Raw genomic sequence first — 15,520 nt, 5'->3', positions numbered from 1 at the left:
CCTCTTTTCTCCTCTTTTCAAGTCTTCAATCTTATACTCAGTAAGTACATTACTGAACTGCTTTTTGCACCTCGGCTCCAGACAACCGAGAAGGTGCTTGTCCCCACTCTCTAGTTTTATCAAAAGACACTATATTTTCGAAACCTATGACTTGTTGGTAAAAATCGACGGCACGTGAAAAAATTTTCGACTATGTATCAACCAATTAGATCTAGTGTTTTGTTGGCAAACAAGAAATGCTTATTTACCTTTAATACTCCACTCAAACAAGTTGGCGTATGCTAGAAAGTCACTGATAGTCCATAACAATGCTGCGTGTGAATTGAACATTTGATTACGTGATGTATCATGTATCATTCCAATCATATCATCATCAGCACCCGAGTCATGACCAACCTGTTTCTTGGCTAGATTCCAAAGATGAAGATGGCTCACCATGCAATATCCAGTTTTAATACTTTAACCAATAGCCATTTATAATGATATGGTCTCTTGCCACTTTCCTTATAATGAAATATCGATATTACGACACCTCTTAGAAGGACAATAAATTCTTTTATCACCAACAACATTCTCAAATGCAAAATCTATAAATTTTTTGACCCCATCAGTATATGAATTGGATATCTATTTGGCAAACAAACCCAACTCTGGTCCATGACTATCTCCTTTTAATGCACTAGAAAAATTAGTTAAATAAATCACTTTAATTCTTCATTTCTACTACTAAACAAGATATTTTCATGTGTGCGCAGTTTCGCAATATAATAAAAAATATTATTATACAATTTTATGGTTAATCTCATTAGAACGTTTATATATATGGAAGCAAGCAAAGCCACAAGAATCAGAGAAAAAGATGTGAAAATTAAAGTATATATACAATAATAATTAATCTAAAAAACAGTTTGCAATACCTTCTGTAAAGAAATATCCTCACCCACTGCTGAGAACTTCACTTGGCTATCAATTACAGATATATAAAGCCTGTTACCTAGAAACAAAAAATTAGGTCAGCCAGCTGAAACATATTTATAAACCAACATTGGAGATAGTACTCCATTTATAAACAAAATTACAAGACTCAAAACCAAGTCGACTCAGCAAAATCATAACCGATTACATTCATCCCACTCAGCTCCTCCACTCCCATCAATATATCCAACATTCCCTTCATATTTACAAAAGGTAAGTGGTCCTATTTATCCCACTCAAGAATGCATAAGTTTCTTCAATCTTAAGTATCTAAAGTTTTCCTCTACGTTTATAGAAACTTCGGAAGCATCTCCCTATAGTTCTTCAAGTACACGACATAGATATATGAGTGTTTATGCGTTATGCCAAAACAACACATGACACCCATTTGCCTAGTATGCACCCAGAGAACATGAGGAGCAGCTGCTGAAAAACCCATTTTTACGTGGGAAAAAAATTTCAGGCACTAGCCACCATAGAAAACTATGCATTACCAAACTGTCCAAGCCTAGATAATTCAAGAATTATTAATAGACATAAGATCCTCACTATCATCCAAAAGATGACACTAATAAAATATGTGTCTATTAATAATTTCTTAAAGGAGGTTAAGCTTTCAATGCATGTGTCAAAAGTTTAAAATTGAATCTGAAACTTGAATAACACATAAAAATCATAAATCTCTTCAATTTATTCCTAATACAATGTAGCATTTTTTCACATTTCATTTCTTAAGCAAAACCATAAAAAATTACAAACAATAAATACATTTTCTAGCACTGATGCAGATTATGTTTACTGAGCAATAAGTTTTAAGTCATTCATATTAAAATACTTCTTCCTATTCTATCAACAAATAACTAGTACGTACACACAATTAATAAATTAAATGTAACCTGGTTGTGAATCTTGCAAAGTCTTCCTATTTGTTTTTTTTTTTTTTTGGTGGTGGGGGGGGGGGGGGGGGGGGGGGGTTATGCTCATTTGTATGTTGTTAACAGAAATTGATCCAAAGCCTTAGTTTTAATTAGCTTCATTATAGCCAATGATTAGGTGTTTAAAAACCAATGAATATTTTTTATAAGAAATCAACAATATTGTTGAAAGAAAAACCAAATAAAAATAATAAAGCAACGCATAGATTAAGGCTCTTTATTATCTAATAACTAATCAAACTAAATTGTTGGTAAAGGAGAATATGTTTGTTTGGCCAATAATAAACTCAACGAATCACCAATAATCACCTAGTTACTATTCCTTATGCCATGCAATGTAATGGCGTCGGTAATGGCGACAAGGCAGGCAATAACTAGCTAGCTAGTTATGATAGTTGCTTAACTTAACCTACTGGAAATCTGAAGACCAAAATGAAGAAACTTTGCCTAGAACTAGAATAGGAAAACATTCATACCCAAAACCAATATACATGATTAAGAAACTTGATTATTTGTATATTTTTGTTTGCCACACCAAATCCCACTATTTCCATACTCATAAGCACAAAAAACCATCGCAAAATGGAATGACCATATAAAATAAAATAGGTCGTAGGACATTGAGAATAGGACAACATGATTTATGTACCGTAAAATAACTATATCTGCAGTCAACTATATTTCTGTTAGAACTCTAAAGTTTTCCATTAAAATTTTTTCCCTGTTAGGTAAACCACTTAACTGAAACACTTAAGCAAGATTGACAATCATAGACATACAAGTATTAATAGGCTCGTTCAAGTGAAATGAGCATTATTTCACATATCCTTTAGGCTTTTAAGTCATTTAGAAGTCATTCATGTTAAACAATTTCTTCATATACTTTCAATATAATTAGTACATACACAATTAATTAATTAAATAAATTTGTTTCAGCTAGCACAGGATCTTAAGCAATTAGAGCTAGTAGTTATAGCTAGGACTTGAATGAGGCACCTTTCAAAGTTCAAGAAGAGCATCTGAACAGAATGAAAGCAGTTTGTAGAAATGGTAGTGATGCTTTACATCTACATGCTCTTACACAATATGAACTTTCATTTATTCAAGAACATAACACTAATCCAAGCTCTTACTCTACAAGTCAATTCAGTTTGTAGATGCAAGCCATTGTGTTGATGCCGAAATCTGCTCGCCCTTTTGACCGACCAGATCCTTTCACCAACGTTTATGTTATCGACTGTTGCTTGAACCACTAAGGTTGGAATCACCCTCCTTTCTCTTACTAGACCTGCGTTCACCAAAAACGGATCAGAGAAGCCGGTGGTTTTGCCAGCGTAAACCCTCTGATGCCTAAGTTAGCACAAGGTGTTTACGGGAAAACAATACAATTTGGATTCAAGAAGTTTGTTCGAAATCTGTAAGAAAATGGACTGGTTGCAATTTGGCAAAGTTTTCCCTTCTCTCAGTTTTTCTATCTCTTTCTTCATCGATTTCTTCTTCTTTTATAGCCGCTGTCCCCACGTTCCCGTTTGCCCTTCATCCCACCTTTTTCGGGTAGTGGCAGCCCCTCATGGGACTCTAACTGCTGCATTATGGGCAAACGTGGGATCTCGCGTCTCCCGCAACGGTTCTGGGGAAAGCGCAACTACCGTGATTCTGTGAGATTGTGTTTCCGCTTTTTGGGGGACGGGTATCGGCTCGGTATATACCTCTGGTCAGTACTCGTCTCTGATCGACTCATGTTGCCCTCTGTTCTGCTCGTACCATTTGGCTGAGGTGATTCATGCCGGGGTGGAAATAGTAGCATGGCCGACCTGGTGCTTTTATTTGCTTAACACCAGTCCCCCAGTTTCTGGTCTTATGAGTGAAAGGAGTCAAGAGTAGAAACTGATAGTCAAATCTTACCATTCCGGGGGCTTCTCCTCTGGTCTTCTGTCCACCGGGACGGACCTGAGGTATCATTTTTCTTCATGGGAGATTTCGACCTGAGCATGGGCCTAAATGAGCATGTCCATTGTGTATTTGGGCTCACATCTAGCCTGGCCCCTTGTAGAGGTTAGTGACGTGACATCTCCAGACTCTTCGTATTTGAAATTTGAAACGACGGGCTATCTGTCCTCAATGTACGGTGAGTGAGCTGGCGTCTCCATCACTTAAATGCTTTCATTTCCCCCTTTTCGTTTCAAATCCCTAGACTTACATCGTCATCGTTTTGTTACTCGTCTCCCCGTCGTTAACCTACCCCCTTTCTGAACTTTACTCACACTTCCTGCGTCCAGAGTTTCTACTTGCTGGTTTTTTCTCTGTCACGGCAGCGCTATCAGGGCCAGTTCATTTCAGGTACTGCTTTTAATCTCTTCTCTGGTTGTTGTTGGTTGGGTTCCGTGTTGCCCCCTTTTGTATCCGTATATTCGAGTTTTCTTTGTTTTCTTTTGGGATTCCGATATGTCAAACCGAAAAAGAAAGTTAATTGTTGATGAGAGTGATGAAGAATCAGGGGATTCAAGCCTCAACGTGTCAATACCCACCGATTTCTTAGGTCCCTCCAATAGTGTAGGTCCTTCCCATGGCAGGGATACCCTTGAGTACCCCCGCCCCTTGGTTGTTTCTCCCTCCCCCGAACTAGAGCTTGTAGGGAATAGAGGTGGACCTGCGTCAGGCTCTGGTGAGAACCACAACTTTGGTAGGGTTGGGATCCCTGAAGGAGTTGGTGATGGTGAGGGGAGTAGTTCCGGACCGAGCGGACCTGCTAAGAAAAGGAATCTTGGCCATAGGGTGGAGGCTGATTCCTACCCTATTGATTCCATAGCTTGTGCCACCACCCCCACTGATCTATTTAAGCTTAGAAACCTCTACAACATCCCCAACAAGATTCTTCTTGTAGTTCCTGGAAAAGGTGATGTCCCTAGTCGGCCTCCGAAAGGGTATGTGACGATGCACCTGGAGAGTTTCAAATTAGGAGCTCGGCTGCCCCTTCAACGTTACTTTGCTAAAATCCTGGGTGGCATGCACCTGGCCCCAGGTCAGCTACATCCCAATGGGTGGAGGGTTCTCTCAGCTATGTTTGTGTTGTGGGAGAGGTGCGGATCAGAGGAACCTTCCCTTGTTGAAGTGAAGCATCTCTACCAGCTGAGGAGTAGCCCGAGGGAAGCAGGCTGGTACTATTTCATGTCGAGCTCTGCGAAGAGGAAACCAATCACCGGCTTCCCCTCCTCGTGCAAAAATTGGAAGAACAAATTCTTCTTTACTGGGGGAAGTTGGTGTCCAGTAGCTCATTCGTTGGGTGGTGATATTTATCTTCCCACACATTTTGTCACCCCAGGTCATTCATTTTTGCCTATGTTCTTAGTTAAATTGTCACTTATCGAGTTCTTTAACCTCTTTTGCTATTTCAGAGTCGTGGGGTTTGATTGGGGGGCTTGAAGATCGACCTTTGCTTCAGGTGGAAACTACTCTGGTGAACGCGTCTACCTGCCAAGACCTCCTGTCACCAACAAACCTGGTCGGTTCGGGCCTAGTGGACATTGCTGCCGGGATGGACAACAAGATCCTCAATGCAATGAGCAGAAAGCAAGGTCGGGCTCCGAGCAGCTCCAGCAACCCTCCTCCTCCTCCTCCTCCAAAGAAAACCAGCGTCGGCCCTTCCAAGGCTCCTGTCCCTGCTCTGCCCCCTCCCCCACCCCGTAAGAGTGGTGGGGAGAAAACTTCTGACAAGAGTCCTGAGGTCAGCTTCCAGTCTGGGGACCGATCTTCTCCTCTACCATCTCAGGATCAAGGTGACTACCTGAGCCCGTATCAGAAGGATTACAAAAAATCGGTGGGGCCCAAGATGGTGAAGGACATCGAGAGTATGAACCTCTCCGAGTTAGCTGCTTCTGTTCAGAGAGTGTCCTTCAGGCTGGCCACCATGGTTTCGTGCTACAAGACTGGGTCCGCGCGCCATGAGAGGAAGCTTCAAGCTGACAATTAGGAATTGAAGAAGAAAGCTGAATCTACTGATCGCTCCAAGGAGAAGCTGGCTGAGCTGAACAAGCAGATTACGGAGTTAGAGGAGAAAGTTATGATTGCTGAATCCACTTCCTCCAAACTCGAGGGTGAGTTGGGTGACCTGAGATCTGATCTTCAGGCTACTCAAAGTGAAAGGGATACTCTGAGGACCGCCCTTGAGGGGGAAATCAAATCCTTGGGTGAGCAGCTGGCTGAGGAGAAAGGCAAATCCGCTGATGTGGACGATCGGTTGGATGCCGAGTATGATTCTGGGGTTGCCTTCTCCTATAAGTTCATCATGTATGTGCTTAAGGAAGAATATCCCGAGCTGGACATGAGCAAGCTGGAGGCCGGAGTGCAGCGGTATATGGCGGAGATCGGCCAAGCAGATAAGGAGCAGGGTGAGCAGGATCAGGTGGAGGCTCCTTTAGATGGGGTGCAGGAGGGAGAAGCTGGGGGGAGTGCCTTGGAAGTGGGACAAGGGTCCATGCCGCCTCCTCCCGGTATTGCTGATCTTCTACCTCTAGAGATAGCTGATCCTTCACCGGCTGAAGCCGTTGACCCTCCTAATCCTTAGGTCTATTTTTGTATAGACTTTAGATTTTCATTAGTTTTGTAAACATTTAAATACTTATAAATTTTTGGATGTTCTTTACTGGCTTTCTTTTCTCATTTTTGTCTTTTCTCATTTTTGCTTCTAGATTGTTTCTGCAAACTAATTTGATAATTTATCTGATTTTGCCTGTTGGTTCTTTAGTGGACCGAGCAGGAATAGGTAAAACTTTCGTCGAAATAGCTGCTGGTCTTTCGTTGACCGAGCAGAAATAGGCACTTATTTGCCTTAGTAGAATTTTTTGTAGAATTAGCTGTTGGTCTTTCATTGACCGAGCAGAAACAGGCACTTGCTTGCCTTTGTAAAAATTCTCATAAAATTAGCTGCTGGTCATTCGTTGACCGAGCAGAAACAGGCACTTGCTTGCCTTTGTAAAAATTCTCGTAAAATTAGCTGCTGATCTTTCCCTGACCAAGCAGAAACAGGCACTTGCTTGCCTTTGTAAAAATTCTCGTAAAATTAGTTGCTCATCTTTCCCTGACCGAGCAGAAACAGGCACTTATTTGCCTTAGTAGAATTTTTTGTAGAATTAGCTGCTGGTCTTTCGTTGACCGAGCAGAAACAGGCACTTGCTTGCCTTAGTAAATATTCTCGTAAAATTAGTTGTTGGTCTTTCGTTGACCAAGCAGAAACAGGCACTTGCTTGCCTTAGTAATAATTCTCGCAAAATTAGCTGCTGGTCTTTTCCTGACCGAGCAGAAACAGGCATTTTTTTGTCTTAGTAGAATTTTTGTAGAATTAGCTGCTGGTCTTTCGTTGACCGAGCAGAAACAGGCACTTGCTTGCCTTAGTAAAAATTCTCGTAAAATTAGCTGCTGATCTTTCCCTAACCGAGCAGAAACAGGCACTTATTTGCCTTAGTAAAAATTTTTATTTGGCTTGCTAGCAGAGGGATTTCATGCTAAATTCATCTTTATTTGAAACTTGAATGTATTACAAAAATACTGAATACATACATATGCATCAAGCCATCATGCAGTTAACACAAACAATTTGTCAAAATGAGGATTTAGTAGAGCACTTTGCTTACTGGAAATACTTCTTCAAGTGCTCGGCGTTCCATGACCTCTTCACGTCTCGTCCATCTTGGTACGCTAACTTATAAGCTCCTGGTCCAGCGGCTCGTATCACCCTGTACGAGTCTTCCCATTTTGGGCCAAGAGCACCATGGTTAGGATCCCTGGTGTTTTGGTTCACCTTCCTAAGTACCCAATCTCCTGGTCGGAACTGCCTCACGTGTACGTTCTTGTTGTAATAACGCATGACCCGTTGCTGACACTGGGCCACTTTCTGCGAGGCCCCTTTCCTTTTCTCCTCAAGCAGGTCCAGGCTTAAGCAGATCTGCTTCTCGTTTTGCTCCTCAGCAAAATATTCCGTTCGATGTGTCCCCACTCCGATTTTTGCTGGGACTACCGCCTCATGACCAAAAGCTAAAGCAAACGGGATTTCCCCTGTAGCGGTTTTGTGAGTTGTCCGGTAGGCCCATAATACTCCTGGTAGTTCGTCAACCCAAGCTCCCTTCTTCTCTCCCAATCTAGTTTTCAAGAGCTTCTTTATTACTTTGTTGGTTGCTTCCACTTGTCCGTTTGCCTGGGGGTGTGCGGGGGTGCAGAACTTCAGGTCCACCCCCAAATTTCGGTAAAATTCCCTGAAGTTGATGTTGTCAAATTGTCTCCCATTGTCTGTAATGATGGCATAGGGGATCCCGTATCTGCAGATGATATTCCTCCAAATAAAATTTGTTGTCTTCCTCTCCGTGATTTGGCTGAGGACTCCCACTTCTATCCACTTGGTGAAGTAGTCTATTGCCACAATTCAATGTGTCGCCGCTCCTCGGCCCTTAGGTAACGGACCAATCAAGTCGATTCCCCATTGAGCGAAAGGCCACGGGGATGTCATAGTGGTCAGCTTTTCTGGGGGTTGTGCAGGAACCTCAGAGAAGCTTTGGCAGGTTTTACAGTTCTTTGCCATCCTTTTCGCATCCTGGTGCATGGTTGGCTAGAAGTATCCTTGCCGGAGTGCCTTGAAGGCTAAAGTTCTTACTCCCGAGTGATTGCTGCATATTCCTTCATGAATCTCCCTCAGTACATAATCTACCTCCTTATCATCCAAACATCGTAAAAGGGGCAAAGTGAATCCCCGACGGTAGAGCACCCCATCGAGTAGTGTGTACCTTGTTGCTCGGCATTTTAACTTTCTTGCTTACCTTTTGTCTTCTGGTAAGATTCCATCCCGGACATATGCGCGAATCGGGTCCATCCATGACTCTCCAATGCTTATTCTCATCACCTCTACCTCCTCTCCTATACTTGGCGAGGTCATTACCTCTAGTGGAACCGACTTAGGTAATTTCAGATCTGCAATTGCAGCCATCCTAGCCAACATATCTGCTCGGTAATTCTCATTCCGAGATATCTGCTTTACCTCCACCTCTTGGAAAAGCCCAACCATCTGCTTTGCTTTCTTCAGATAAAGACCCATCTTCTCTCCCCTTGCTTGGAACTGGTCATTGAGATGATTACATACTAATTGGGAGTCCGCTCGAATTTCTACCCTCTCTGCCCTTAAAGCGTGTGCCAGTCTGAGCCCAGTGATAAAGGCTTCATATTCAGCTTGGTTGTTCGTGAGCTGAAATTCGAACTTCATTGCATACGTTATTTCGGTCCCTTCTGGGCTTCGTATTACAATTCCTGCTCCGGACCCTTGCTCACTACATGATCCGTCAACCATTACCAGCCACACCCCCTCTGGTTTCTCCTGCTCTATCGGTTGTTCCTCCCGAATTTCTTCCCCTGGCTCAGCTCGGTCTACCATAAATTCTGCCAGAGCTTGAGCTTTGATTGCTCCTCGGGGCTTGTAGGATAGGTCAAATTCGCTTAGCTCCACGGACCATTTTACTAACCGACCGGATGCATCTGGTTTTTGAAGCGTTTGACGAAAGGGCTGGTCAGTCATCACAACAATCTGGTGGGCCTGAAAATATGGTCGGAGTTTTCGTGCTGCCGTTATTAGAGCCAATGCTCATCTCTCCAGCAATGGATATCTGGTTTCTGCATCTACCAGGGCCTTGCTTGTGTAGTATACCGGGTGTTGCTTTCCTTCTTCTTCCCTGACCAAAACCGAGCTGGTAGCCCATTTAGAGATCGCTAAGTACAGAAACAGCTGGTCACCCGCTCTTGGAGTTGATAGCAACGGGGCACGGGTCAGATATTCCTTCAACTGCCCAAATGCTTCCTCGCACTCTGATGTCCACTCCATTTTTCTCCCTTTCTTTATGGTTTGGAAGAAAGAGTGGCATTTATCTGTGGCCCTCGAGATGAATCGGTTCAGTGCTGCCAACTTCCCTGTAAGGCTCTGCACCTCCTTAACTGTCCGTGGAGACCTCATCTCCGTAACCGCCCGTATTTTTTCTGGGTTGGCCTCAATCCCTCGGTGGCTTACCAGGAATCCCAAAAATTTGCCCGAGCTGACCCCAAATGCACATTTCTCCGGGTTTAGCTTCATTCCATACTTCCTCAGTAATTCAAAGGTTTCTTCAAGGTGCTTCACGTGATCCCTCGGTTCCTTAGACTTTGTGATCATATCGTCCACATATACCTCCATTGTATGACCGATCAAGGGCTTGAAGATCTGGTTCACCAACCTTTGATAGGTAGCTCCTGCATTTTTCAGGCCGAAAGGCATCACCCTGTAGCAAAACAAACCCATGTTAGTTATAAAGGTGGTGTTCTTCTCATCCTGCTCGTCCATGGGTATCTGGTTGTATCCTGAAAAGGCATCTATGAAGCTGAGTAGACTATGACCCACTGTAGAGTCCACCAATTGATCTATCTTTGGTAAGGGAAAACTGTCCTTCGGGCATGCCTTATTAAGGTCTGTGAAATCCACACACATTCTCCATTTTTCGTTGGCGTTCTTTACCAGTACTACGTTGGAAATCCACTCCGGGTATTTGGCCTCCCTTATAAATCCTGCTTTTAACAGCTTCTCCACCTCGGCATTTATGGCTTCGTAACTTTCTTGGTTAAAGCATCTCCTTTTCTGCCTCACCGGCCTCGCCCCCTTCTTGATTGCTAATTTATGGCAAGCTACCCCACGATCAATTCTTGGCATGTCCTCGTGAGACCAGGCGAATATGTCTGCGTGAGACTGTAAGCACTTCACTAGCTCGCCTTTCACTGCCCCGACCAAACCTGACCCGATCCTAACCACTCTGCTCGGATTATTTTTGCTTATCAAAATCTCTTCTAGTTTCTCGACAGGCTCTTGGCGACCCTTTTTAGAATCTCCTCGATTATCTAGAGAAGTAACCTGTGGTGTCTCCTTGGCTGCTGTAGCATAACAGCTCCTTGCCATTCTCTGGTCACCTTTTACTACACCAACCACCCCATTTACTCTGTACTTCAGTGCCAAGTAATGCGTGGATACAACGCATTGGCTTATCCTCATGAATGGTCTCCCCAGTATCATCTGGTAAGGGCTTCTTTCCTCTACCACGACAAAGTCCAGCATCATCGTTCTTTCAAATGGCTTTGTCCCCATAGTAACTGGGAGTTCGATGATCCCCATGGGAGTTAGCCGTCCCCCTCCAAATCCCTTTAAGCATGTATTTGTCCGCTCCAATTTCAAGTCTGCAATCCCCATATCAACTAGAGCCGACTTAAACAGGATGTCAACCGAGCTGCCTGTGTCTACTAGTATTCGTCGTAATTCTGTACCGGCCACCATTGCCTTAATCACCAATGCATCTTCATGAGGATATAAGATACCCTCTTCATCGTCATCTGTCCACATAATGGGAACTTGCCGCACTTTTGCCTTCTTGGCTGCTGGCAAATTAAAAAGCACTTCTTTGCTAGTCAGGGTGTATCTCCCATAGTTCTTCCGTGCCCTGTTCGAATCCCCAGCTAAGGTTGGCCCTCCTGCTATCATGTGGATAGTTGGCTGTTCACATTCCAAGCCCCTCTCACTTCCTTCATCCCGCGTGTACTGTGATTCAATGACGGGGGACACTCCATCTACATACTCATCCAAGTATTGGTTCCTCACTAAATCCTCCACCTGAGTCTTCAGGTCATGACATTGGCTGACAGTGTGACCGTAAGTGTTGTGAAATTTGCAGAATCTGCTCTTATCCCGTCGGTGAGCCGGTTTTGTTATAGGGGCTGGAGGGTATAGCAGGCCTCGTCCCTCGATCCTCTCATACAATTCCTCCATGGAGATCTTTAATGGAGTGTACTATCTATATACCAAGCTCTGGTCTACTAGCTGAACTGCTCGGCTATCATGAATGTCATCTCGGGCTGGTACAGTGGCTAGCTGATCTGGTCGTCCAGCCCTGGAACCAGTTGTATGTAACCCTCTGGGAGTGTTGTGATAAGGGTGGGCAGCCATCTGCCTGAATTCTCATTGCCGCTCCGGGAACGGGGTGCGCGGAGGTTGGGCTCAGCTGTGTTGGAACTGTTGTGGCCTCTGAGCTATGGGGTAAGGGCGGGACCGAGCTGATACTCCGCCCATAACTGATGATTCCGCAGCTCGCTTTCCCGATCAGGACTCTCCGTTCTTTTCGCCTCAGCTCTTCCAGCTGCTCACTCTTTATCCTTGCCGATTTCTCCTCTTCGATTTCTATGTCTTGCCTCGCTTGTTCATACCCCGCCGAATAATTCTGCACTAGGGGGCTTCTCAAGTTATACCACAATCGGCCAATTCTTACACCTTTTAATCCCCTCAACGCCTGTGGGTGATTAAAGGCTCCCAAATCTAGCACGGCCCGGTGATATCGCTTTACAAAATCCCGAAGAGACTCATGCTCCTCCTGTTTCATCCCCATCAGTTCCATCATGTCATCCTCTGGGGCTATCGCCCCTCGGAACTGTTCGGCTAACTCTTGGCACATCTGCTCGTACCCTTTTATACCTCCTCGGGGCAGCTTGCGGTATCATTCTCGGGCTCGCCCCTCGAGAGTCAACGGGAACACCCTACACCTCTGATCTGGTGTCAACCCCTGCACCCCCGTCATATCGTTGAAACGCTCAATATGCACTAGAGGGTCACTTCGACCGGAGTATTTGAGGTCGGGGAAGCGGAAATCTCTTGGGATTACCGTACCCATGATCTCGGTTGATAACAGGGATTCCTCATCCAGCATTATCCTCCAGCTCGGGGGCTTTCTCTTGCCTTGTATCTCCTCCATCACCTGCGCCAATCTGCGCACCTCCCCTTCTAATTCTACGGCACGGTCAGGATCATGTACAGCCATCCGGTCTCGTTCCAGCTCGGCATTGTGCAACCGATGTCTGAGCTCTCCTTCATCAACAATGGCCCCTTGGCCATTGACTTCCAGTACCCGTCTGGGGAGAGGCTGGTCCCTTCCTTCAGCTACTCGTTCTCCTGAAACCGGACCAGCATTTCTGTGGGGATGAACCCCGTTAGGTTGGTCTGCAGGCGGAGGGATTTCCTCGACTCTACGACTCTGGAGGCTGGGTTCTGCTCCAACATCATCTCTCCCTACGGAGGTTTCACAGTCCCTTCTCCACCATCCCTCAGCTCGTGCAGTATGGTTGTGAGAGTTTCCATTTGTTTCTCCATCCGCTCCAATTGATCTTGCATCATCCTCTCCCGGGCCTCATTTGCAATTTCTCGAAGAGTGATTGTCTCCCCAGCTTCGTTATCCTCCCTCAAAGCGCGTTCCTTGGCAAATCCATGTCTAATCGTTCGTTGTTTCTCCGGTAATTACTAATTCGATGGTAGCTTTTTATCCAACTCCCCACAAACGGCGCCAAAATGTTGATGCCGAAATCTACTCGCCCTTTTGACCGACCAGATCCTTTCACCAACGTTTATGTTATCGACTATTGCTTGAACCACTAAGGTTGGAATCACCCTCCTTTCTCTTACTAGACCTGCGTTCACCAAAAACAGATCAGAGACGCCGGTGGTTTTGCCGGCGTAAACCCTCCGATGCCTAAGTTAGCACAAGGTGTTTACGGGAAAACAATACAATTTGGATTCAAGAAGTTTGTTCGAAATCTGTAAAAAAATGGACTGGTTGCAATTTGGCAGAGTTTTCCCTTCTCTCAGTTTTTCTATCTCTTTCTTCATCGATTTCTTCTTCTTTTATAGCCGCTGTCCCCACGTTCCCGTTTGCCCTTCATCCCACCTTTTTCGGGTAGTGGCAGCCCCTCATGGGACTCTAACTGCTGCATTATGGGCAAACGTGGGATCTCGCGTCTCCCGCAACGGTTCTGGGGAAAGCGCAACTATCGTGATTCTGTGAGATCGTGTTTTCGCTTTTTGGGGGACGGGTATCGGCTCGGTATATACCTCTGGTCAGTACTCGTCTCTAATCGGCTCATGTTGCTCCCTGTTCTGCTCGTACTATTTGGCCGAGGTGATTCATGCCGAGGTGGAAATAGTAGCATGGCCGACCTGGTGCTTTTATTTGCTTAACACATTGTAAAAACTTTTGTGTTATAATTTCCGAAAATGGAACATGACATTACTAATATAGAATCAACAATGTTATATAACTTATCAGACAATATAACAAGCACTTGGCGAGCATATAAGATAAACTAAAACAAGTTAATTAGAAAATGAAACTAAAACCCAAGCTCCGCTATTCATTGTAGAAGCTTTAAACATAAAATTAAAGTAAATCTAATAGCAAAACATTAGAATGGATGTTGGAATTAAAGCTAAATTCAATAGTAATCCAAATGAATCCATTTGAACTTTGTAAACTCCGTAGAACAAAATTAATTTGAGTGAGCAAACTCACCAATGGCACAAGAACAGAAGGGCTTCAACTTCTAGGAACAAAAAACATTGCCGGTGGGACAAAAATTGACATTAATGGCTACAATACGAATTAAAGAGATCAAAACCTATAATTACAAGCTAAGAAAGAGAAGAAACTCATAATCACAAGCTTACCTGAAACGATGAGAGAGAGAATAAGATCAAGAAGAAGATCGCCGCCGTTTTACGCCATTCTCCGGCTACCAGTAAGGTTTAGGATGCTGGCCAGGCACGAGAGAGAATTTGGGACTTTGGTCTTCAAAATATTGACTCCAGCAAATACTTTTCTATTTAGAAACAAATTTATAAGTCTACCGTCAAAATAATAGTATGCCAAATTGGCTCTCTACCGTCACGTGGTTAGTAACATAAGTGAGAGCAGTCTAGCCGGCACATAAACGGTCACAAAAGCAACTGGTTGTTACAAAGTTTAGGAATGGCAGATATTCCCGCGGGGACACGACCCTCGAGATTTTCCCAATTCATGAGGGTACATAATTTTTTTATTTGAAAAAGGGACGGGTATAGTTTTTTTACCTAATTTTTTATTCAGAGAAAAGACGGGAATGCGGCGGAATCTCTATCCCCTTCCAATTTTTTGATTTAATTTTAATTTTTTTAAAATTATTTGTAAATAAATAATAAAATATTAAATATTAGTATAAATAAAAAAAATTAAAAAAATATATATTATTAAACTTTAGGCCTAATTGACTACATTAATATTTGGATGAGAACGGACGAAAGATTTTAATATTTTGAGTTGGTGTAAAATAAATGTATATAGATATCCTATATTGGCACGAATTGCTAGAGATATTTTGGCAATTCTAATTACAAATGTTGCTTCTGAATTAGCTTTTAGCACCAATGGTAGAGTACCGTAACACGCTTTATTCAAGCACATTGGAGGCTTTAATATGTTGTCAAAGTTGACTACAAGCTTACAATAGCAGTATGAATTTATTTTACATTGTAATTATATTATATAATTATTAATATTTTCACTTAGAATTTACATTACTTATATTATTTTTATTGTTTTAAATTTGAAATCTAAGGCTATCTCTCAATTTGTCACATTCCTCGAGGAAGAACAAGAAGAGTAGGAGACACAAGAGGTAAATACTTTTATTAGAAATATTGATTAAGTATCTATATTCATTTCATTTATCTCATTGTTGATATAAAAGTAATTTCTTTTTTTTAT

The 15,520-nt window shown here is 43.3% G+C and overlaps 1 long non-coding RNA gene across 1 annotated transcript; it reads right to left on the bottom strand.

Moving 5' to 3' along the window:
• Nucleotides 1-788: 788 nt before the first annotated feature.
• On the bottom strand, nt 789-14,624 carry LOC127902762 (uncharacterized). The gene is made up of 2 exons (XR_008055336.1): nt 14,291-14,624; nt 789-994 (listed from the first exon to the last, which is right to left on the bottom strand). It is a non-coding gene; the product is annotated as an uncharacterized LOC127902762 (long non-coding RNA).
• Between the last annotated feature and the right edge of the window lie 896 nt (nt 14,625-15,520).

The sequence above is a fragment of the Citrus sinensis genome, chromosome 5, assembly GCF_022201045.2.
Source record: "Citrus sinensis cultivar Valencia sweet orange chromosome 5, DVS_A1.0, whole genome shotgun sequence".
Classification (NCBI taxonomy): domain Eukaryota; kingdom Viridiplantae; phylum Streptophyta; class Magnoliopsida; order Sapindales; family Rutaceae; genus Citrus; species Citrus sinensis.
Note: the sequence above shows the minus strand (reverse complement) of the source record. Positions and strands in the feature narration are given on the sequence as shown.